We start from the raw sequence: 21,764 nt of genomic DNA, 5'->3' as shown, positions 1-21,764 counted from the left end.
GTCGTCAGCCAGGGCAAGGCTTTTATCATTTCTGCCAGATACTCAGCCTGTTGTGTGCTACAAGAAGCAGAGAGAGTGGCCTGCCTAGGCCCTTGACTTCTCTGACATCATCTTTTTTTCTCCCTGCCTATGAGGGATCGAATAAGTTTTCGTTTGTATGAGGAGCCAGCGGGGTCTGAGGACCCAGTTGGATTTTTGAAGAAGGGTAGATTGGACGAGAGATGCACACTTTTACATCATAACTCCTTCGACCCTCTCCACCAATATTGTTTCCTTCAGGCCATTCCTCCGACTTTCCAGGAGGAAGAAATGTAAGTAGTAGAAGGAGGAAGACAAAGAGGAGGACAAAGAAAAGCGAAGGAGTATGTAGGAGGAGAAAAAAGAAAAGGGTTAGTAGAGAGGAGGGCAAGAAAATCAAAAGTGTTAGATTGGCATGAGCGAATTTCTTTTCTTTTTGGCGCAGGACCTGAACTACCTACAAACCCAGTGAATTCATGAATTCACCAAGATCTGAAGCGGAAAGGGCAAACAGATGGCCTACTGCATGGGTGGTTCAGTGGTAGAATTCTCGCCTGCCACGCGGGAGGCCCGGGTTCGATTCCCGGCTCATGCATTCTGAACCTTTTAAAGCTCATTAATTCCCCTGAGGACTTTGGGAGTTCCTCGGCTGTTTTTGGACAGCTAAAACAGCTAACGCTCTTGCATCCCCAGGACAGAGAATCGTGCAGCATTCCCGTGGTAAAGAGGGCATTCTTTGCCTCATAATAACATTAATGGGCACTGCCTCAGTCAAACTGAGACCTGTTAAAGGCCATCTTTAGCTAGGGCCGTATTCAATCCTGAATCTGTTGTAGAGGCAGGAGTAGAGACAGCAGCAGACAGAGCTTCCAAAGCTGGCAGTAGCCTGAATCCATTGTTGAAGGTCTCATCAGAAAGCCCCTGAGGGAACTGACCCCTGTGTGGTGGCCCTGCCCCTGCCTAAGCAGCTGATCTTAATCTCACACAGAATAGCAGCCCCACCCCTGCCGAAAGCCCCTGAGGCTTGGGAGCTGCTCATTTGAATCTCAGCCCCCAGTGCTGGCTTGGCAGAACTGGAGGCAAGGTGGTTGTGGAGAGGAAACTCACAAGTCAAGTAACTGGCTGGAAAAATGCCCAAAAAAAGGGAAAAAAATAAGACCATAGAAGGTTACTTTCTTGGGGAACAGGCGTCTTCCCCAATCCTTTCGGATGAGGAAGAACAAGGTATACTGTCAGAGGAAGTCAAGGTCTCTACCTCCAAAGGGAACTTAAACTGGGCTCAGGCAATAGAAAACCTTAAAAAAACAAGTTATCAGCTTACTGAAGGAGAACCAAAAAAATGCTGAGGAAAATAACAACTTTAAAAAGAGGCTAATTCAATTGGAAAAAGAGGTCCAAAAAGCTAACAAGGAGAAGGAGGTTTTAAAAAATAGAATTAGTGAAATGGAGGAGAAGGTTCAAAAGCTCACAGAAATTCGTTGAAAGAGATAATTGAGTTCAAGAAAACGAATGACTTTGAGTTAAACCAAGCAGTTAGTAAACAAAACCAAAAATGTTAAAAAGTAGAAGATAATGTGAAATAACTCATTGGAAAAACAACTGATCTGGAAAATAGATCCAGGAGAAATAATTTAAAAATTATAGGACTACCTGAAAGCCATGATCAAAAAAAAGAGCCTAAACATCATCTTCCATGAAATTATCAAGGAAAACTGCCCTGATGTTCTAGAATCAGAGGGCAAAATAAATATTGAAAGAATTCACCGATCACCTCCTGAAAAAGACCCTAACAGAGAAACTCTTAGGAATATTGTGGCCAAATTTCAGAGTTCCTAGATTAAGAAGAAAATACTGCAAGCATCTAGAAAGAAACAATTTGAGTCCTGTGGAAATACAATCAGGATAACACAGGATCTGGCAGCTTCAACATTAAGGGATCGAAGGGCTTGGAATGAGATATTTCAGAAGTCAAAGGAACTGGGATTGAAACCAAGAATCACCTACCCAGCAAATCTGAGTATAATACTTCAAGGGAAAAAATGGTTATTCAATGATATATACAACTTTCAGTCATTCATGTTGAGGAAAAGACCAGATCTGTATAGAGAAAATTGACTTTCCAAGACAAGAATCAAAAGAAACATGTAAAGGTAAACAGGAAAGAAAAATCATAAAAGACTCTCTAAAGCTGAACTGTTTACATTACTACATGGAAAGAAAATATTTTTAACTCTTGAATCTTTTCTCTATTTGGGTAGATGGAGAGATTATACACACACACACTCACACACACACACACACACTATACACATAGATAGATAGAGAATGCAGGGTGTATTATATCAGAAGAGATGATATCCACACGCAAAAATAAAATAAAATGAAATAAAAAATTAAGGAGTGAAAGAGGAAAATTCTGGGAAGAGAAAGCGAGAAATGGGAGGAGACAAGGTATAACTCATAAAAGAGATAAGAAAAATCTTATTCAAAGGAGGAGATAAGGGAGAAAGAGAGAGGGGGGAAAAATAAAGCTACTCTCTCCACATGTGGCTGAAGGAGAGAATAACACGTTCACTAAATTTGATATGAAAATTTATATCACACCACAGGAAAGCAGGAGAGGAGGTGACAAGTGGGGTGAGGGGATTTTTAGAAGGAAGGGCAAATGGAAGAAGGGGGTCACTAGAAATAAGCACTTTTGAGAAGGGACAAGGTCAATTGTAGGATAATAAAAATAAGGGGGAATAGAGTAGGACAGAGGGAAATATAATTAGTACTACACAACATGATTATTATGGAAGTCTTTTGCAAAAGAACACATATTTAGTATGTATTGAATTGCTTCCCTTCTCATTGGGGCTGGGGAGGGGTGGGGGAGGGAGAGAAGTTGGAATTCTAAGTATTAGAAATGAATGTGGAAAATTTTTATTGCATATAATCGGGAAATAAGAACTACAGGGAATGGAGTATAGAAATTTATCTTGCCCTACAAGAAAAGAGGGAAGATGGGGATAAGGGAAGGGTGGGGTGTGATAGAAGGGAGGGTACATAGAGGGAAGGAGTTATCAGAATACAAGGTATTAGGAAGCAGGGGGAGGGGAGCGATGGGGAGAAAAATTGGACATGTTACAAAGTGAGGTAAAAGCAATTAGTACTAAAACAATTGACTGAATTAGTTACTGAGAATAAATCAATGACATCTTTAGTTTGGGGAAAAGAATTTCAGTCTAAATTTCCTAGAGGAAGGTAGCCTCAGGTAAAATTTGGCATTGATAGAAAAGTTAAGGTTTTAATGGTAAATTTGATTTTATGATTGCTATTTAATCAGGAACTAGAACATGTATAGAAAAACATGTAAGCCACTTAAGACTTGCCTCAAAAGATGTTCCTTAGCCAGAGTAAAATTATAATCATATTTGAAACCTGGTTATTGGAATTTGCCATTTTTTAGATGCTATGGGACTATTAAGTGACTGTTCTTCTGAGTCTAACTCCAGGTATAGGTAGCAAGAAAGGTGATCTGAGCCTCCAACCTATGATGTCAGTAAGCTGGTGAGATTCTGGTATGAACTGCAAAAGGTGATCTCATGGGAAGGGTGGGAGAGTGGTTCAGCCTGGGCTGAGATAGGATTCTCCTGACTCAGTTTCTCCACTGACACCTGGCAGACCTTAAGCCTGACTGAATGCAAGTAATCTAATCCTGCCTGGAACTGACATGAAGGTGGGGAGATATTGTATCCCCACCATGTCCCTACTCTTGGTGGCAATGTCCTATAGTCAAAAGGTTTGCAAGCTTAATACCAGATCTATTCAATTATAGATTATTGGTAGGAGAACATCCGAGGTTAAATCTAAAATTAAGCTATTAGGCATAGGACTTTAGAGCAACAACAAGTTAGGGTCCTTTAATTCTTAGCAATACTGTGGAGACAATTAGGTCAAGAGTTTGTGAAGTTAGCAACTTAAATATTATTTGTGTCTCAGTTGGTTAATGTTTTTAAAAAAATTCTTTTGTGGTCCATATTGTAAATGCCTTAAAAAGAAGTATCACCTGACCAAAAGTTTGAATTGTTTTATCTATTATAAACTGTGTTAAAAAAATTAAAAATTAAAATTAAAAAAAAAAAGCGGAGGACTGTGATACTCGAAGCCATAGGCAACCGCTGGACTTCACTAAATGAATAGAACAGCGATAGTCAGACCTTGGTTTTAGGTGGATCAATTTAAAAGTGTAGAGGAGGCTGGATTGGAATGGAGAGAGAACTAAAGCAGGGAAACCAATTAGCAGGCAAATAGGAAAAATGTTAGGAAGGTAGAAATGAGCGCACTGGACAGTTGATTGACTATGGGAGAGGTGGGGAAAATTGGGAGAAAGTGAAGAGTCTAAGATGTCACCTAGATTACCAGATTAGGTGTCTGGGAAACTGGTGGTACGTTCTACAGTTAGGGAAAGGGGAGGATTTGAGGTGAAGGATCATAAGATCAGTTTTGGATATAGTGAGATTAAGATTCTATGGGGATTCTACTTCGAAAAGCTCTCTTTGCCTACGCTCCTCGCCTTGCCCTGCAAAGAGTTCATATTTGTAGTTGCACATGCTCTAGAATGTAGAACAGTAAGAAAGAACTTGGAGGGTCTGGAGGTGGATTCTCTCACGGTTGAGTATATTCAGGAGAGCAAGACTCCTCTCCTAATGTTCAAGTCTCCCTCCTTCCAGAGCTCCGGGCCAAACCGAACTCTCTAAGTTATTCCTGTCACACTGGTGGAGTTGATAACTGATTAGGAAACAAAAGAAACAACAAGCCAGAGCAGAGGCAAAGGCAGAAGAAAAGGTTGTGCAAAGGCATCGAGGTATATACTCCGATGCCCTGAAGAGAAAGCATGGAGTAAAGAGGCCACTAAGCCGCCCGATGAATGAAATGTGAAAGAACGATAGGCTGCAAGCTGTGGAATGCGGAAAGGTTTGGTCTGGGAAAAGTGACTGGGGAAATAGGGTTTTGGATTATGCGTTTTTATTGTTCTTATTTAGGTGCTTTGTTTAGGCAAGGCGAGCAGGTAGTAGCATTTAAGGGGATGGACCAGAGTGTGGGAGGGGGCCGAAGGGTAGGTTGGGTCTGTTGGAAGCGCCCAGTAGATTGGCCAGGGTGAGATCAATGAGAGACAGTGGTCAAATGTGGATCCAAAGAATTCCTAAAGGAAGTTGAACAGTATAGGGGAAATGTATAGGAGGTGAGTTTTTGGGCTGATCAAAGCGGTGATCCCTGGATTCGCAGCCTGGTTTGATTCCCGGTCAAGGAATCATCATTTTCCTTTCTTCCTGGTTCTGCTGCCTCCTACTCCCCTTTTGTATGGCTTCATTTCCTTGGGCGAAGTACCCAGGTTTCGAGGACAGATAGAAAACTAGAGTGGCGACTCCATTCTACTCAACTTCACAGTCAGTTTGGAAAACTCGGACCGTAGGGAGGGCGGAAGCAGCCTAGCCTCCGGGAAGTAAGATTGGAGGCAGGGCGTAAGGAGGGGGCGGAGGGAGGACCGAGATTCATTTTTGCCATAGGCCATAGGCATCGAGGCGCTCTGGAAGCCTGTAGGTCTATCTTGACCTGGACCGCTTTCTCTGCTGCCCTAGGGCCCAAGAATTAAGTATTTCTCTGCGCTCCTAAAGTAAGGAAGGGGTATCACACACAAGAAGAGCGCCAAGGTGTGGAAAGTAGTTTTAACCATGGTTGGTGCTTTATCCTGGGAATGTGAGAGTCCAGTCCCCTTTGTAGTCCAAAAGGGTCCTGTCCAGGAGTGGCGAGAGTCCTTAGGAGCACTTTTATGAAGAGTAAACGTGCATGGGCCGGGAATCGAACCCAGGCCTCCCGCGTGGCAGGCGAGAATTCTACCACTGAACCACCATACGCTATTAAGAAAGGTGAGGTTTTCCTCTCTACTTCTAATCTGGATGAACACGCTTTTGGTGGCGCAGGTTCGGTGCCCAAAATTGGGCACAAAAATGTGTTCATTCTGCTCTAGAAATATTGCCGTTCTCCTTAGCATCCTTGCCATTCCTACCCTTTCCCCTACTTCCTCTCCGTCTTTCTCCTGCCACGCACTCTTTTTCCTTGTCCTTCCTCTATTGCTCCTACATTTTCCGTTCCCCCGGGAAAATCGAGTAAACGGCACGAAGATAAATATCTGAATCTGTATTGGTAGGCAGGATTGAAAGAGGTGTGAAGCCTGGTCATTTCTCTCCTCTCAGGGGAAAAAAAGGAACACAAACTTGGTCTTAACTCTTATCGCGTTGTGCGGCTCCGCGATTCAAGGGACTGGGGGAAGGCGTAAACCCAAGGTACTTGGCAAACTTCTCAGGAGTGGGATTCGAACCAGCTGCTCCAGAAGAGACTGTAACCAGAACCCAGCGCCTTAGACCACTCGGCCATCCCGAACCCGCCCCAAAAGTTCTCCCTCCCTCTATACTTCCGGCCGGAGTCTCAACAATACCATGAGTTCAAATCTTCAGTTCATTTCACCTAGATCCTTCCAAGACTTCGCTTTCTCCAAGTCCTTCTCTTCTCATACTGGCATCAGCAACGTCCAAGTAAGTCCACATGTCGAGAACCACTCTTCGTACACTTTGCTAGCCTTCCCCCCGGCCTCTCTGGGGCACCCTTCTCCAACATCCCACTGCGGGACCCAAAGAGCCACGTCACAGCAAACCACCCTCACCTGGCTGACCCCTCCTGTACCCTCTACTTCCCCGCAAGGTGACTGTCTATGCCTTTTTGTCATACAAACTACAAGAATTCGTGAAAGCAAGCATATGTAAAAAGTAAGATAAGATACTGTCAAGACGGAGAAAGTGATTAAAAAATGGTCTGGGGAGTGGGAGATGAGGCTCCTGGACTTGGAGTCCGGAAGCACTGAGTTCCAAGCCTTCCTCAGACGCTTATTAGCGGGCAGTAATTTTGGGCAAGACACTTAACATGTCTGAGCCTCACTTTCTCTATTTCCAAAGGGAGGGAGGATGACGATCTTTGGCTTCTAAGGATATTTCCAGCTCTAAAACAACGCGTGGCCCCTTGTAGCAAGTAGGTCAAACCTGAGGGGAGCTTTGAGGGTAGGGATCTTTCCCATCTGAGTGTGTGAGAGAGAGACGCAGAAACTCTCGGTTTTAGGTGAGAACCCCATATGCAGTGCCTGAGAGGCCCAGCTGCGAATGTGGTCCGTGGGGAACAAAAATCAAGTCAGTTTGACAGCAATGGAGAGTTGGGGGGGAGGAGGGAGAGAGAGAGGGGAGGATAGGAACCAGAAAGAGAGATGGGAGTCCTACTGGAAAGGGATTCCAAGGCCAGGGTAAGGATTCAGTATTTTATCTCAGCATCAATATGGAGGTCCTGAAGATCACTGAGTGATGTCTGGTATGTTCTTGGTGAGTGTGTGTGTGTGTATAAGAGAGAGAGACAGAGAGACAGAGAGAGAGAGACAGAGACAGAGACAGAGACACAGAGAGACAGAGACAGAGACAGAGAGACAGAGACAGAGAGACAGAGACAGACAGAGACAGAGACAGAGAGGTGACATGATTCATTATGTGGTGAAGTCTGTGTTTTAGCAATATCCATGAAGCAGCAATAAATAAATACAATAAATAGGAGAAGAGAATGAAGTCAGTTTTGAGACTATTGCTATAGTCTAGGCAAGATACTAGGAGACCTTCAATATGAGTCTTGGCAGGGGTTCCTCCATGCATAGAATGGGACAGATGTAATGGAGATGGGGTAGGTGAGAGCTGGTAAATAGTTGGTCCCATAAGAATTGAGGAAAGGGGAAAAGTCAAGGATGACTCCAAGGATGTGAATTTGGATGATCCTAAGGGAAATAGTTCCATGGACAGAAATGGAGAAGCTTAGAGAAGGGCTGGGCTTCAAAGAAAGTGGAATGAGCTCAGTTTAAGATGCCATGAGAAAGTCCAGACAGAGATTTTGTGTAATAGGTGGTTAAAAAAAAAAACACTGGATTTTAGAAGAGATTAAGTCTAGACTGCTGTATTTAGGAGTCATCTGCAATCTGTATTAAAATAATATGGGATCCATGAGAAATGTTGAAATCACCAAAGAAAGAAGGCTAAGCCTAGAGCCTAGGTGAAGGGCATGCCCAAACTTAGGGGACTAATTGGAGGAAGAATATGCCTTGGCAAAACCTATGACAAATGCGGTAATGTGGTGACTGTGTCTACAGGAAGCAAGGGATAGATATGGAAAGTCACAGACAGAGAGACAAGAAAGACACAAAGACAGAATGAGAAAGAAGGAGAGTCAGGCTGAAAGACAACAAATCAGAGAGAGACAGAGAAAAAGGGACAGATTCTGACAGAGACAAATTACAGGCTCCTAGAGAGCAATAAAGGAGAATCAGTTTAGATGGGTCGTGGCATAGAGATCCCCATTTCAGGTAGAATGAGGCAAAAGACCTTTAGTTGATTGAATACTCAGTTAAGAGGTCCTTAGTGGCTCCAGAAAGTGTAGTTTGGATCCTGGTAAGGGATTATAATGGGATTCCAAAGTGAGTGAGAGCTCGGGAAATAGAAGAAACTCGACTAGATCATGCTGGCAAAGAATCTGGCTGTGAAAGGGGAAAAGAGGTACAATATCATAGATTAATGGAATGGCAGGGTCAAGAGAAGTTTGCTTAACAGTGAAGGAGGTCTGTCAGGGTAAGGTTAAAAATTAAATCAGGGAGAAGTTGTTTGTGGAGAGATTGAAGATTAAAGACATGGACGGAGGGAGAAAGGTCTCAGAGGAGACCGCAGGAGAGGGGATCAAATAGTCATCCATCAGAGAATGGAACAAAGTAAGATAGAATGGAAGAAAGCAGGAAAAGGAAGATTTTTAGATATGGAGTGAGGAGTTATAGAAGGAGCTGGCTGATGGGATGATTTCCATAAAGTTAGACTGAGCTGCTCTGTAGGGGAGAGGATTCTTCAGGGGGTGCAGGAAGTCCGTGGAGAGAAAATTTGACACAACAGGAGTAGAACGTTCGATAAAGGAACAATCTTTAAGGAATAAAATCACAATGAGGCTGCAGTAGGGGACAAAGGACTTCTGCGATATCATAAATATGTTGTGGAATCAGTTTGAGACTTAAGAGGGACAGAAAATGACCACCTTTGGAGGCGGGGGAGGTACAGATTGGGATCTTTATAGAAGTTTAGGGGGTAAAGGCAGTGCTAGGAAGGACTTGGCATGGTGAAACTAAGATAACAGGAGATGAGGAAATGGTGAATAAGGATTTAAGGGAAGTTGATGGCATTCTTTTCAACCATACAATCTTAGTGTCAAGACTTGGAAGTCAGTAAATGTTGAAAAGTAAAAATAAATTAATTCAAAAAAGACTTGGGAGTCACAAAAAAATTACGAGAATTGGGATGGAAGGGAGAGAGTATGAAAAGAGGGAGTGTGGGTGCTAGAGGTTCAAATAAGAATGAAGAAGAATTTTAGTGAATCTAGGAGTTTTCACAATCTTCTAGAATGTCTTTCCTGCTCTTCCTTTTCTGATGAACAGTTGAAGGAGCAATCAGAATGATGGATCAGCTTCGTTTGCTTAAGAGAAATCCCAAAACACTTGGAAGATGGAGTATTCCAATGCTTTCAACTTCAAAATTGCCACTGAATCTTTCCAAGTATTCAAGGACATACATAGGCAAAAAACTATTTGTGAATTGTGAATTCACAAACAAAAAGAATATTATTTTTAAACTTTGAAAGATGTTCCATCCAAGAATCAATGCTTTCTTTTTCCTTTTCTGAAAGTAGAATGACATAAGTGGCAGTTGTGAGTCAGTTCTAGTGCTAGTCAGCAACCAGCATTTACTTCTAAATGGTCTACTATGTGCCAGGCACTGTGCTGAATAAACATTCCAGAAACAAAGAAAGGGAAAAATAAGTCCCTAATGTCAAGAAGTCAACAGTCGAGGGGGAAGGGGGAGGGGGAGGGGATCGACAAACAAATATATGAAAGGAGTTATAAACCGAATAAACAAAGGGAATTCTCAGAGGGAAGAGACTAAGATGAATGAAGTCTGAGGAAGATTTCTTGCAGAAGGTGGGGCATTAGTTGAGATTTAAAGGAAGCCAGGGAAACTAGGAGGCAGAGAGTTCCAGGCATGAGGGACACCCAGTGAAAAGGATGTGAGTGGAAATAGAATAACAGAAGAGTAACAGAAGAGTGTAGAAGCGATGTAGGAAGCCGGCATTGGACTGAACGAGTAAGACAATCTGTTGTACGTGTGTTCCCTGGTGGTCTAGTGGTTAGGATTCGGCGCTTTCACCGCCGCGGCCCGGGTTCGATTCCCGGTCAGGGAAAATGTTTTGTCCTTCTGGTGGCCACCAGAACCAAAGAGTTTTGATGCCTGCCTCCATCTGCAAATGGTTCCCATTGTCTTCTCTCTGGTTTTACTTGGCCCAGCCGCCACGTTTCGAGGGCATAAAAGAAATAGTAAATATTCATACTAGGTTTCTTCTGGATAACTTGTGAGGGGGACGCGCTGACCTGAGGAGGAAGTACAGCAAGGTTTGCCAGAGCCGAGAGCCTAGGTCCCCTGGAAATTTATGTACTTTAATTTATACTGAGACGGCTTTCGTCCATCTCCAGAGCCTGAGGCCTCCCGCCCTTTATGGTCTCTGGTGGGTGGCTAAGGTTAGCCAGCCAAGGTGGATGTGATGTTCTTAATAGATTAAACTACTCCTACCTGGGGATGCCAGGAGCAGTCTGCCCAAAAAGTGCCAAAGGATAGCCTGAATACTCAGAAGTGGACTTGTGCAAAAAAAAAAAAAAAGCTCATCTCTTCGGAACGGGAGTAAAACCAAGAGCTACTGCGTGGCACTCGAGAATTTTACCACTGAATCAGAGCTGAGCTTGGTTCTGCTCTACCTCTGATCTCCGTAAACACATAGAGAGTTCTAGTGGAACAGGGCCCAATATCCGAATTTGACACAACACGGCAACTACTCTTACCTAGAAACTGTACCATTATTTTAGGTTCCTTTGTTTTGCAAACCACCCCACCCGCACTCACCGGAAGCCTTTTCTTTTCCTCTTCTTTACTCCCTCCCCAATAGCTACATATGGCTGTGAGAGTTGAACTATAAGGAAAGCTGAACACTGCAGAATCAAGCTTTTGAAGTGTGGAGATGGAGAAAACTTTTGAGAGTCCCTTGGACAGTAAAGGGATAAAATCAGTCAGTATTTAAAGACTTTAATTCACACTGCTAACTGGAAGGTCAAATACTGAAGATGAAGTTTAAATATTTTGGTCACATAATGAGAAGAAAGTACTCAATGGAAAAGACACTGACTTTGGGACTTTGAGAACTGTGCATGCCATTACCCACAATGCATACAGAAAAACCTTGGTGGGCATGTATATATGTATGATAATGATATTGTAATAAATAAGCCTCTCTACATCATAAGTTCACCTAAAGGACAGCTTTTGCAATTACTGGGGCAGGTGCCTGCTTAGGGAAAATCCCTTCTATTGTTTTGGGCACCACATCCTCCTCAGTGATGCTGCTTTTTGATTGGCTGAGTATTGTGGTCCTGTCTGAGATTAGATGGATGCGGTTGTGGTTGAGTGCATGGACACACCTGCTGTTCAGTGGGGCTCATGAAGAAGCTTTATTTGAATTTGTTCCAACAGACACACAAAGAGTCTGATGAATCCAATCTTTTGGGTGTCAGTTAGTCTTTCAGTAAAATTGTATAAAGTATCTCACCTCAGACACTTGACACTCACTAGCTGTGTGACCTTGGGCAAGTCACTTGACCCCAATTGCCTCATCCTGGGTCATAGATGGTCTAGAAGAGAAGTGAGGCTGGTGACCTGCACAGCCCTCCCTCACTCAAAAACAAAGTCAAGTGCAAATCATGTCATCATTTCTCTGATGGCATGGTCTTCTTTGACAACAAAGGACGGACACACATTACGTATCTACTATATGCCAAGTAATGTGCTAATCCCAGGGGATAAAATAAAAACAAAAGAAAGTTCCTGCTTCCAAGGAGTTAATGGTCTAATGAGGGAGATGACAACCAAACAACTATATACAAACCAGATAATTTGAGGAATGACTGAGAGGCCTCCCAGAACAAAGGGATTATGTCTCCCAAGGATTCCTGTAGTGTTGGGAGGTAAGCAGGGGACACACCTTGATGGAGGAGAGTCAGTGATTGTATTTAACCCAATCAAATGTTCTTGAGCTATGGTGCTCATTAGAGTTGTTTTTGTGAGGTACAATAGACCGGAGGAACAGAAGAACCTCATATTCTCTACGTCTGTCAGTCAACGGCGTAATGGTGAAGATATCATCTGAAAGGGGATGTATAATACTTGGAAAAACACCTGTCTCTGCCCTTCTAAAATTGTTGTGGTTTTTTTTTTTTTTTTACAGTAGCAAGTGAATGAAAAGCATATGCAAAACCCAGAAGAAACAGGTAAGAGGAAGAGATGCTGAGAAATGGTCTGGGAGGGGGTGTGGATGTGAGGACTGGGGATCAGGGAGAAGAAGCAGTAAGGCTCCGAAGCTGCAGGACGTAAATAACCCCAAACCAGAGATTAGTGGGAAGAAGAAAGTGTGTGCTCGCTTCTGCTTGAGGCTACAAGTGTAAACACCTGGAGGTCGTCCTCCTTAGTATAGTGATCAGTATCCCCGCCTGTCTCTCGGGAGACCGGGGTTCGATTCCCCGGGGAGGCTTACTTAAGCTTTTGCACACACCCAACTTTATCCCCTTCTCTCTCGGAGCCTCCAACTCACTTCGGGGCGGCCAAAGCCTCTCCAAAGGCAAAATGAAGTCTTGGTGACTTTAGGCTGCTCCAGCCTACGGCGGTTTCCCTAGGCCTCGCCAAACGCAAGCTTCTTGTTTTAGGCGAGGTCGTTAACACTCGGGGGGCCATCTCCAGTCTTAGGTACTCAAGAGAGTTTCTGTCTCATGTTCATTATAATCTGCGCCGACTGGTACCTCTCCTGCGCAATCAATCCCTCTCCTCCGAACCAAAAAGAAACCAGAGCAAGAGACAGTGCTCTGTGCGAGAGAGCCCCTGGGCGGCTCACAGCTGTCCTGATCCAGCGAGGGAAGGGCCCCGGACTGCCAGTGCCAAGTGTTCTAGTCCTTGGCTCCAACCCAAATGCCGTGTGGGTCTGAAAGCTGTGAGTAATGGAGGGCGACTCTCAAGGAGCTAAAAAGAGTTCTGGTCTGGCATCGGTTCATGTGTGGAGTGAGAGCTGGAGAGCCGCTGGTAGAACCCTTGGTCTGGCCTCAACTGGCAGATAAGCAGGGGAGCTATTTGGGTCTCACTGGATCTTGTTCGGGGAGAGCACACGACGTGTTGGCGTTGGTAGTATAGTGGTGAGCATAGCTGTTTTCTAAGCAGTTGACTCGGGTTCGCTTCTCGGTCAACGCACCTTTTTACGCAGCCCTCTGTCTTTTGCCACTCATCTGACTCCTACACCAGAGTATGAGGATTCATCCTCCACGTGCCATCTGCCATGCATCTTTCTTCATTTTGCATCTCTTTGAGGCTCTCTGGGCATGTTCCCCAACCCGAATGTACGGTGAGCTTTTCTATGTCCTCTGGAATCCCCCGCATCAGTTGTCTGTTTGGATGCTGCATCTGCAGGCCAATACTCCACTTCATTTCAATCTACTTCAAATGAACGACTATAGAGTGCCTAATATGTACCAAGTACAGTCTTAATTCAGTCGAATCCGACTCTTCGTGACCCTATTTGGGGTTTTCTTGGCAAAGATAATGGATCGGTTTGCTATCTCCTTCTCCAACATTTGAGCTTCATGGCTGAATCTTTGGTAGATAAAGCTGAACAAGGCTCGGCCTACACCTCATGACAGGTATTATTCTGGAGGGAATCAAGGATCTTGATCTCAATCATCAGGACATTTCTTCCAAAGATGGAGATCCAACTCAAGCCAGGCCTGCCCAATGTCTGACATTCCTGTCCATCTCCTCCTGTAAAATCTGGACAAGGGATTCCATGTAGAGAGAATAACCAGCAGGCTAATACATCAGTCTAGTATTGAGGTGATGAGGCCCCGCAGGAGGGTGGTGACTATGTCACTGAGAAAGGGGCGAATATGGGAGAAATGTTGGGAAGGAGAAACTACACTAGACTCAACAATTATTGGCTATTTGGAGGCGGAGGGATATGGGATAGGGGAAAGTGAAAAGAATAGTCTGACACCTAGGTTGCAGTCTGGGAGCCTAGGATATTGGTGGTATCCTGTCCAGTTAGGGAAAGAAAGATGTGAGAGGGAAAGATCACAAGATCAGTTTTGGGCACAGTGAGTTTAAGCTGTCTATAGAATTTCTGCATCGAAGATGACTAATAGGAAGGTGGAGATGAGATACTGGAAGTCAGGAGAAAGGTGCTGCTTAAGAAAATCTAGTTGCCATCTCCATAGGAATGATACTTGAAGGAAAGGAGCCCCCATTCCTGAGGGTTTGTAAAATGGGACAGGACGGTGAGTTTTGTCTAAACTCCTCAACTCCCCCCTCAACTATTCTGCCCCATCACATCCTTCCCCCATTTGTATTTGTAGTTGCACACCCTCCAGATGACACAATTGGGAGGATTTGCAGAGGGAGTCTCCCATGATTGAGCACATTCAGGAGAATGAGACTCCCTTTTTCCAAGGCTCAGGACCAATGAAGCTCTCTCCGAGTTACTCCTAGTACGATTCAGCTGATACTGACTAGAAAAGAAAAGACAGGCAACCAGACTATAGCCAAATGGATTGTTACTTAGTCAAAGGAAGAGATGAGGCTCTGCAAAGAAAGGCATGCAGATATCCGCAGAAACCCTGAAAAGAGAAAAGAGATCCACAGGAGCAAAGGGGAAGCTTAAGAGAACCTAAGAAGAAAAGGAGGAATGGTGGCAGGTAGCAAGGTGTGGGATTAGAAGTTTGGGGTCCAGCAAAGATAGAGTAGGTGGAGGTTTATTGGGTAAATTCTTTGTGCAAGCGAGGCAGGAGTGGTAACAGTTAGGGGAATGACTGAATTATAAGAGAGGAGCAGAAGTACTGGTCGGCGGAGTTGGTATAACAGTGGAACCACAAGTGAGTATTCTGGAGGGAGACTAGAAATGGATCCAATGGATCCCCAAAGGAAGATAAAAGAGGCTTGTGTTGTCCTCGGTTAAGAAGGATAAGCGGGTCCCTGGTGGTCTAGTGGTTAGGATTCGGCGCTCTCACCGCCGCGGCCCGGGTTCGATTCCCGGTCAGGGAATTTGTCCTTTTACGCCGTTCTCCAACGGGGTGATCTTTCCCGCTCTGCTACTTACTTTACCTTACCCCTAGCAAATGGTAGCTGCGCCCTTTTCCCTTGCTCATTTCCCCTATCCATCTAGCCTAGTGACGACTAAGAAAGGAAAACAGACTAATGAAATGCCAACCCCAAGTACCTCTTGAAGTCCGTCCAAATTGTCTAAGGTGGCAAACTGGTGCGGGGAAAGTGGGGGGCGAGGCAGCGCGGCTCAGCATGTGAGGTGAGGTGTAGAACAAGAGCGGTAAAGAACTTTTGGCAGAAGCCTGGTCCCTTAGGTGCCAAGGAAGGAGGGCTTTTCTTGCTGTCCATGAGCCGAAGAGTCTTCGGCTTCTTTGCTCTCCGCAAGGTAAGGATCGGGGTGAAAGGACGGGGAAGGGTTGGTGAGAGGAACTGGGGGATGATGGTTGTGGCTAGTAAAGGCTCTCTCCTTTCTGAAGATGTTGGAGCCTGCGGGGATCTGTCTAAAAGTCAGCTTAAGCAGCAGGACACCTCGGGATAGAAGTTATACTAAAATGCCTGGGCCGGGAATCGAACCCGGACCTCCCGCGTGGCAGGCGAGAATTCTACCACTGAACCACCCATGCGCAATATTTGAGGTCTCCTATGTGATGTCTCTAATCTTCGCAGAGACCTAGCCATATCAATACTTGCAACCAAAATTTGACGTGTGTGGACCCCTAGCCTACAACTTGTCCTTCTTGACTTCCTCGCCCTCCTCCTTTTTAAATTTCCTTTTCATCTTCCTCCTCCTCCTTTTCCCCATTCTCTTCTTCTTTCTCCTCCACCCTCTCCATTCCTCCTCTTCCTCCTGGTTCTCCTATTACTGCTACACCACCTCCTCCGGGAAAGACCTATGATTGCCTTGAAAGTAGGTATCTGACACTATATGTTTGGAAATTTCAACAGGTCCGTTGCCCGTGTCTGCCTTACTCTTCCAGCGTACCTACCCTCTGGCAAAATTTGGTCCTTATATGGACCACAGTTCCCCCACACGTCCTTCTTCTAAACGCACGCAAGTGGAGGCTCAGCCTATGAAGGTCAGTGAGTGGGGGACAAGGGATCGGTGTCCGTGGAGTCAGGGACCTGAGTCAGTTGCTCCCCATTCTTCAAGTAGTGAGGAAGCTGCGAGGCCGTGGGACAACAGTGAGAGGCAAAGGAATAGCATAACGAGTGGAATTCAAACCCAAACTCCAGGGGAGACTACGATCGGAACGCAGCGCCTTAGACCAGTCGGCGGTCCTAATTCGGCACCAAAACACCCCTCCCTTCCTCTCTGGAATTAACAGTCTTAACACAACCACAGGCCCAGATCTTTCAGTTCACCTCATCCAGTTCCTTCCAAGAGCTCTAACCTCTCCCTCTTCCACCAGTATTGTCTAAGAAAGTCCCCAAGTCCAGAACCACTTTCCCACGCGCGCTGCGCGCTTTGAGGCCCGCCTCTCTAGGCTAACACATACACCCTTGGAAGGGCCCCAAAAGACCCTCACCACAACAGAACACCCTCACCTGACCCTATCCCTGCTGCGCCTCCGGTTCACCGAATCAACACAGCCCAGACCTTTTCCAAATGCGTTGTCGACTCTTCTGTCCCTGTTTCTTCCGTGAACACACACAGCTCAACCCCGAAATCATTTTTCTAGGGCCTCCCTTTTTTCCAAAAAGCAAGTCCCCAGCCCTGACTGGGAACCAAGCAATGGTTCTCCCGACCCTGGAACCCGGGATACAAGAGGAGAGCTGCTTAGAGAACGGGGGCGAGAGGAATGGAGACTTGCTCTCACGCAGGGTCCAGTCTCCTCGCCTGATTCACTTTTGCAAATCAGGAGAGCGTCTGTGGAGGCGCCGTCTTAGGGCACACCTAGGAATTGTGCAAGCGTCATGTAGACTGTGAGGGTTGAGAGGCAAAATTTAGACTCAGAGCGGCCTAGAGGCTTTGAGAAGATTTCCTCCCGTGGATAGAGTACTGGGGGGAACTATTCCAAAAAGAGTGGCTGGCTGACTGGTAAAGATCATGTTAGCAGCAGGAGTGAATATTAACCAGAAGGGAAGGCTGCTCAAGGGAGCAGCCGAAGCGGTACCTGAGCAACCAGCTGTTCTCCCTTCTCGCCCTCTCTGTCCCCTCACAGCACCATTCTTTCTCAGACACATCTCCCCATCAGCCACCTCCGTCCCCCTCCTCCTGCGGTATCCTTCCCTTCTCCTTTTCCCTCTTCCATTTCACACATTTCTCCCCCCACTCCCCACGCCCCAGGGGTTCCTCTTAATTGAGATTAACTGCCAACCTCCTACGGGCTGAAAGAACGAGGGTTTTACCCCAGTATCCTTGGACGTGGTTATTTTTTTTTTAATGTATATTGATAGCTCTGTTTCAATGCCATTAGTTTCTTTGAAAGTTTATTGAATTTCATTTTGTACACTCAAAAACGATATCCTGAGAAGTTCATAGTCCAGAGGGGTCAAAACACTCCCATGAAGAGAGAGACAGACAGGGAGACAGAGACAGACGCACTAATGCACATACTAAGTTGAAGAATTTATTCTTTTGGAGATCATTCTCTTTATTTGCAGAAAAAAAGATTGAAGTCCTGCAGAACAAGGAAAGAAAAGTAGATGGCTGCAGATGTAATTCGCTGGGCGGACTGACAGCGAAAGTGGTTGGAGTCCGGCAGGCAGCGAAGATAGAGAAGGAGGAAACTGGCCTTTGTATTGTGTCAACCTTCCCAGTCTTGGGTCCCAAGAACCCCCAAGGCAGACTGTCAACCAAGTGGGAAATATGTGCGTTTAGAGCCAGGGCTATGGACTAGGAAGTGTCATGCCACAGTGTCCTGGTTAGTATAGTCGTCAGTATTCCCGCCTGTCACACGGGAGGCTGGGGTTCTATTCCAAGACCGCGAGCAGTTCTTTTCGCACACACTATCCAACCCTACTGTTCTCTTTCTCCTTGCTGCCGCTTCAACTCCAGGCAGTCGAAGTCTTTTCAGGGGCAGAAGGAGCCAAACCCTATGTCAAGACAAAGAAGGCATGGAGATGTGACCAAGGGGATGGAAGGGGCGACGGAGTGGGATAAGAGAGAACCTAGAGGAAGATTTTCCCTCTCTTGTCTTGCTCCCTTACAGTTTTACTTCGTTTCCCGTGAACAGACCGCCAGGTTAGGGAGTTGGAGGGGAGCGAAGGAAGACCAGAGTAGATTACCTCCCATCCCAAGCATTCGTTCTTTCCGTCTCGCAAACTCGGAGGCTGAGGGCTGGGAGGAAGGTTGGAGACAGAGCAGCGTGGTCGAGATCGACTTTTGCTAGTGGTGTTAGCTCTGTGCTCTGGAAGCCAACGATTCTATTTTGTACAGGAAAGGCTTTCCCAGCTGTTCAAGAGCCCGAGAGTCCAGGTCTCCTTTGACCTACTCAACTAAGGTAAGGCTGGGTGGCAAGGTTTGGCAGGTCCTTTTTGTGCACTTAGGGTGGGGATGGTCCTGACCAGGCAAAGGTGCTCCTCCCTGGGAGCTTCCTTTTTCACGGAGCTGTCCAAAAGTTGAGCTGACAACGAGAAACCTCAGGAAGGGACTTGTGCTAAAATACAAAAAGGCGTGGAGGGAGGGGGAGGGAGGGAGGAGTAAAAATGCATGAATGAGCAGGGAAAGCAACCGGGTTCTACCACTGAAACGCCCATGCAAAGAATAACTTATCTGTCTGCTCAGTCTCAGACCTTGTTGAACACCCCATAACTTCTAGTAGGCCAAATCTTGCGCCCCAAACATGACACAACACGTGTTCAATCTAACCAAGAACTTTTTTTTTTTGCTTTTCTCCTTGGCTTCTTCGACCTCCTAATCTTTTCTCCTCGTCTTCATCTCCCAGTTTCTATTAATTCCTCCACCTCTTTTTATCTCATTCTTTCTCCTACTTCTTCTCTTTCCCCTCCTACTTCACCTGCGCCTTTATCTCAGAGAAAGTCTGGTGAATGCCCTAAAGGTTCATTGGTAGGAAGGGTCGAAAGAGGCCCGAAGTCCGTGTGCATTTTCTTCCAATCTAACCTGGGAAAACCCAACTTGGTACTAAGATGCGGCCGGCTCCTTCATACACCCGAACACAACTGAGTCGGGATCTGTGAAGGCCAGTGGGTTGGGGAGAAATGGCTTATGTTCATGGAGTCCTCGGTCTTGGCGGCTCCAAATCTTTTCCTCGCTGCCTTCATATTCCTCTTCCACCTCTCGTAAATCTTCTCTTCCTCTTCCTCTGACTCTTCATTTAAGAAGATTTCATTTTCTGCATTCAAAAACTTTATCCTGAGGAGTCCATAGGCCGCTGAAGACTTTCAAAGAGATGAAAGACGCAGGCGCTAAGTTGAAGAATTTCTTCTTTTGAAAATCAACCTCTTTAATTCTGGGAAAGAATGGAGGTCCTGGAAGACAACAGACCGAAGGTTTCTTAGCTGCAAAGGTAGCATGTGCGGTGGACCGAGAGGGCGAGAGTGATTTCAGTTAGGCAGGTAGCAGAGTTGGGTAAAAAGAAGGGGTCCCTGTGTTTAGTCAAAGTCTGAAGGTGAGGAACCTAAAATACTCGGAAGCAGAGACTGGAGGGGAAGAGTTAAGTGTGTGCCCAGAGCTACTTAAGGTTACGGGTGTGAAAGACCTGCAACTTTTCTCATTAGTATAGTGGTCAGTATCCCCACCTGTCAAGCGGGAGGCCGGGGTTAGATTTCCCCGAGGCGGAGCATTTTGCACCTTGCTCTTTCTACTCGTCTCTTCCCCTCAGGGTGGCCAAAGTCCCTCCAAAGGCAAAAGAAACCTTTGAGGCGTTAGGCTGCCAAGAGTCACCTGGGGCATCTTCTCAAGGGCTCAGCAAAAAAAGTTTCTTGGAAGCTTCCTGCTGTCTTACCCGAGATCGTTCACTCCCGGGCTCTCCTCCATTCTCAAGTATCCAAAGTCATCTCTATCTCCTATCGTCCTAGCCGAGACAGATGGGTCCCCCTCTGGAGTCATAGATCACTCGCCTCAGTCCCAAAAGAAAGCATCCACAAAATTCAGGGTTCTGTGGCCGAACTCCCCAGGGGAAGCCTGTGCGCCGCTTACAGCAATAGCCCCATCAGAAAAGTGATACCGGGTTGCCAAAGTCCAGCGCCCCAGCTCCTGGCTCCAACCAACTCCAACCCAAATGTCCAGTTTACAACCGCTCGCGCCCTAGCCTGCAGATTGAGCCAGACATTCAGTCCAGTTACTCCCAGACAAACTCCAGTGGACACAACATCACCAGAATCCGGGGGAAGCAGAACTCCGTGGCAGGGGTGAGGAAAGGATTACGAGGGCACAGATAGGACAGTGGAGGATTGGAGCAGGGCACTCCAGAGGCAAGAGCTGTGGCAACCAAATCCAGCAAAGATCATGGACTGGTCTCCAGACAGTCCTGGTTTGTGTGCTCTGTCCCTGGGGCATAATCTTGCTTCATACCTCCCTGCCCCAGGAACACACTTTAAGCTTACCTGCCAGCGTACGGTGTTCCTTGTGAAAACCACACCACTGGTTTGGCTATAGCATTAACCCGCATTCTCTGTGGCAACCCAGAAACGGACGGGTACAGTACGTGGCGGTAACCAGAAACTAAGAGCAGAGATTTGGGACAACCCGACGGTGAGACGCGTAGTTGAGCTGGGGCAGCAACAGGCTGCCGGAAGTGGCAGGAGCCACGTAGACTGAAGGCTGTGGGCAAGAAGAGAGGCTGCCAAGGGGCCAAAAGGAGTTCTGGACTGGCCTCTGTTTGTGTGGGGCAGCGAACCAGCTGGCGAGAGAGTAGAGCTGTGGGCAGGACGGTTGTGCTGGCCCCAACTGGAGGACCAGCTGCAGGAACTCTCACTGCGCCTTGGCAGAGGAAGACACGCGGAGTGTCAGCGTCAGTGGTATAAGGGTGAGCAGAGCAGCCATCAGTGCAGTTAACCCTGGTTCGATTCCCCGCCAAGGCAACCTTGAACAACGTCCTGTTCTCTTACAATACCGCTGACCCCTTCACTCCGGTATGAAGACTCTTCTAGGCCTGCCCTCTGCCTTGCTCCTCTCTTCATTTCCCCCTTCTTTGGAGCCCTCTGGGCTTGTTCCCCAACCCGGATATCCTAGTGAACTTCTATATCTCTGCTCCGACATCTGCATCTTCCACGTGGTAGGGTTGGATGTTGGGCCTCGAGTCCAAAACTCCGCCTGAGGTCCTGTACTAGGGTGGTGACTATGTCACTGAGAAAAGGGGACATATGGGAGAAATGTTAGGAAGGTAGAAATGTATAGACTCAATTATTGGCTATGGGGGGAGGAGGGGTTGGAATAAGGGACAGTGACAAGTCTAGGGCGATACCTAAGCTGCCAGCCTGGGAGTCTAGGACATTGGTGGTACCCTCGCCAATCAGGGAAAGAGAAGGATGTGAGGGAGAAAGATCAGTTTTGGTCATGGTGAG

At 46.2% G+C, this 21,764-nt stretch overlaps 5 non-coding genes across 5 annotated transcripts; 3 read left to right on the top strand and 2 right to left on the bottom strand.

The window, feature by feature from the left end:
- The first annotated feature begins 542 nt into the window (after positions 1 to 542).
- TRNAG-GCC (transfer RNA glycine (anticodon GCC)) lies at positions 543 to 613 on the top strand. Its single transcript has one exon. It is a non-coding gene; the product is annotated as a tRNA-Gly (tRNA).
- A 5,234-nt stretch (positions 614 to 5,847) lies between these two features.
- On the bottom strand, positions 5,848 to 5,919 carry TRNAG-GCC (transfer RNA glycine (anticodon GCC)). The gene has a single exon. It is a non-coding gene; the product is annotated as a tRNA-Gly (tRNA).
- A 4,368-nt stretch (positions 5,920 to 10,287) lies between these two features.
- TRNAE-UUC (transfer RNA glutamic acid (anticodon UUC)) lies at positions 10,288 to 10,359 on the top strand. Its single transcript has one exon. It is a non-coding gene; the product is annotated as a tRNA-Glu (tRNA).
- A 4,865-nt stretch (positions 10,360 to 15,224) lies between these two features.
- TRNAE-CUC (transfer RNA glutamic acid (anticodon CUC)) lies at positions 15,225 to 15,296 on the top strand. The gene has a single exon. It is a non-coding gene; the product is annotated as a tRNA-Glu (tRNA).
- A 552-nt stretch (positions 15,297 to 15,848) lies between these two features.
- On the bottom strand, positions 15,849 to 15,919 carry TRNAG-GCC (transfer RNA glycine (anticodon GCC)). The gene has a single exon. It is a non-coding gene; the product is annotated as a tRNA-Gly (tRNA).
- Positions 15,920 to 21,764: the final 5,845 nt, after the last annotated feature.

The sequence above is a fragment of the Notamacropus eugenii genome, chromosome 2 (genome assembly GCF_028372415.1).
Source record: "Notamacropus eugenii isolate mMacEug1 chromosome 2, mMacEug1.pri_v2, whole genome shotgun sequence".
In the NCBI taxonomy this organism is placed as follows: Eukaryota; Metazoa; Chordata; class Mammalia; order Diprotodontia; family Macropodidae; genus Notamacropus; species Notamacropus eugenii.
The sequence above is the reverse complement of the archived record's forward strand: the minus strand, read 5'-3'. Positions and strand labels throughout refer to the sequence as shown.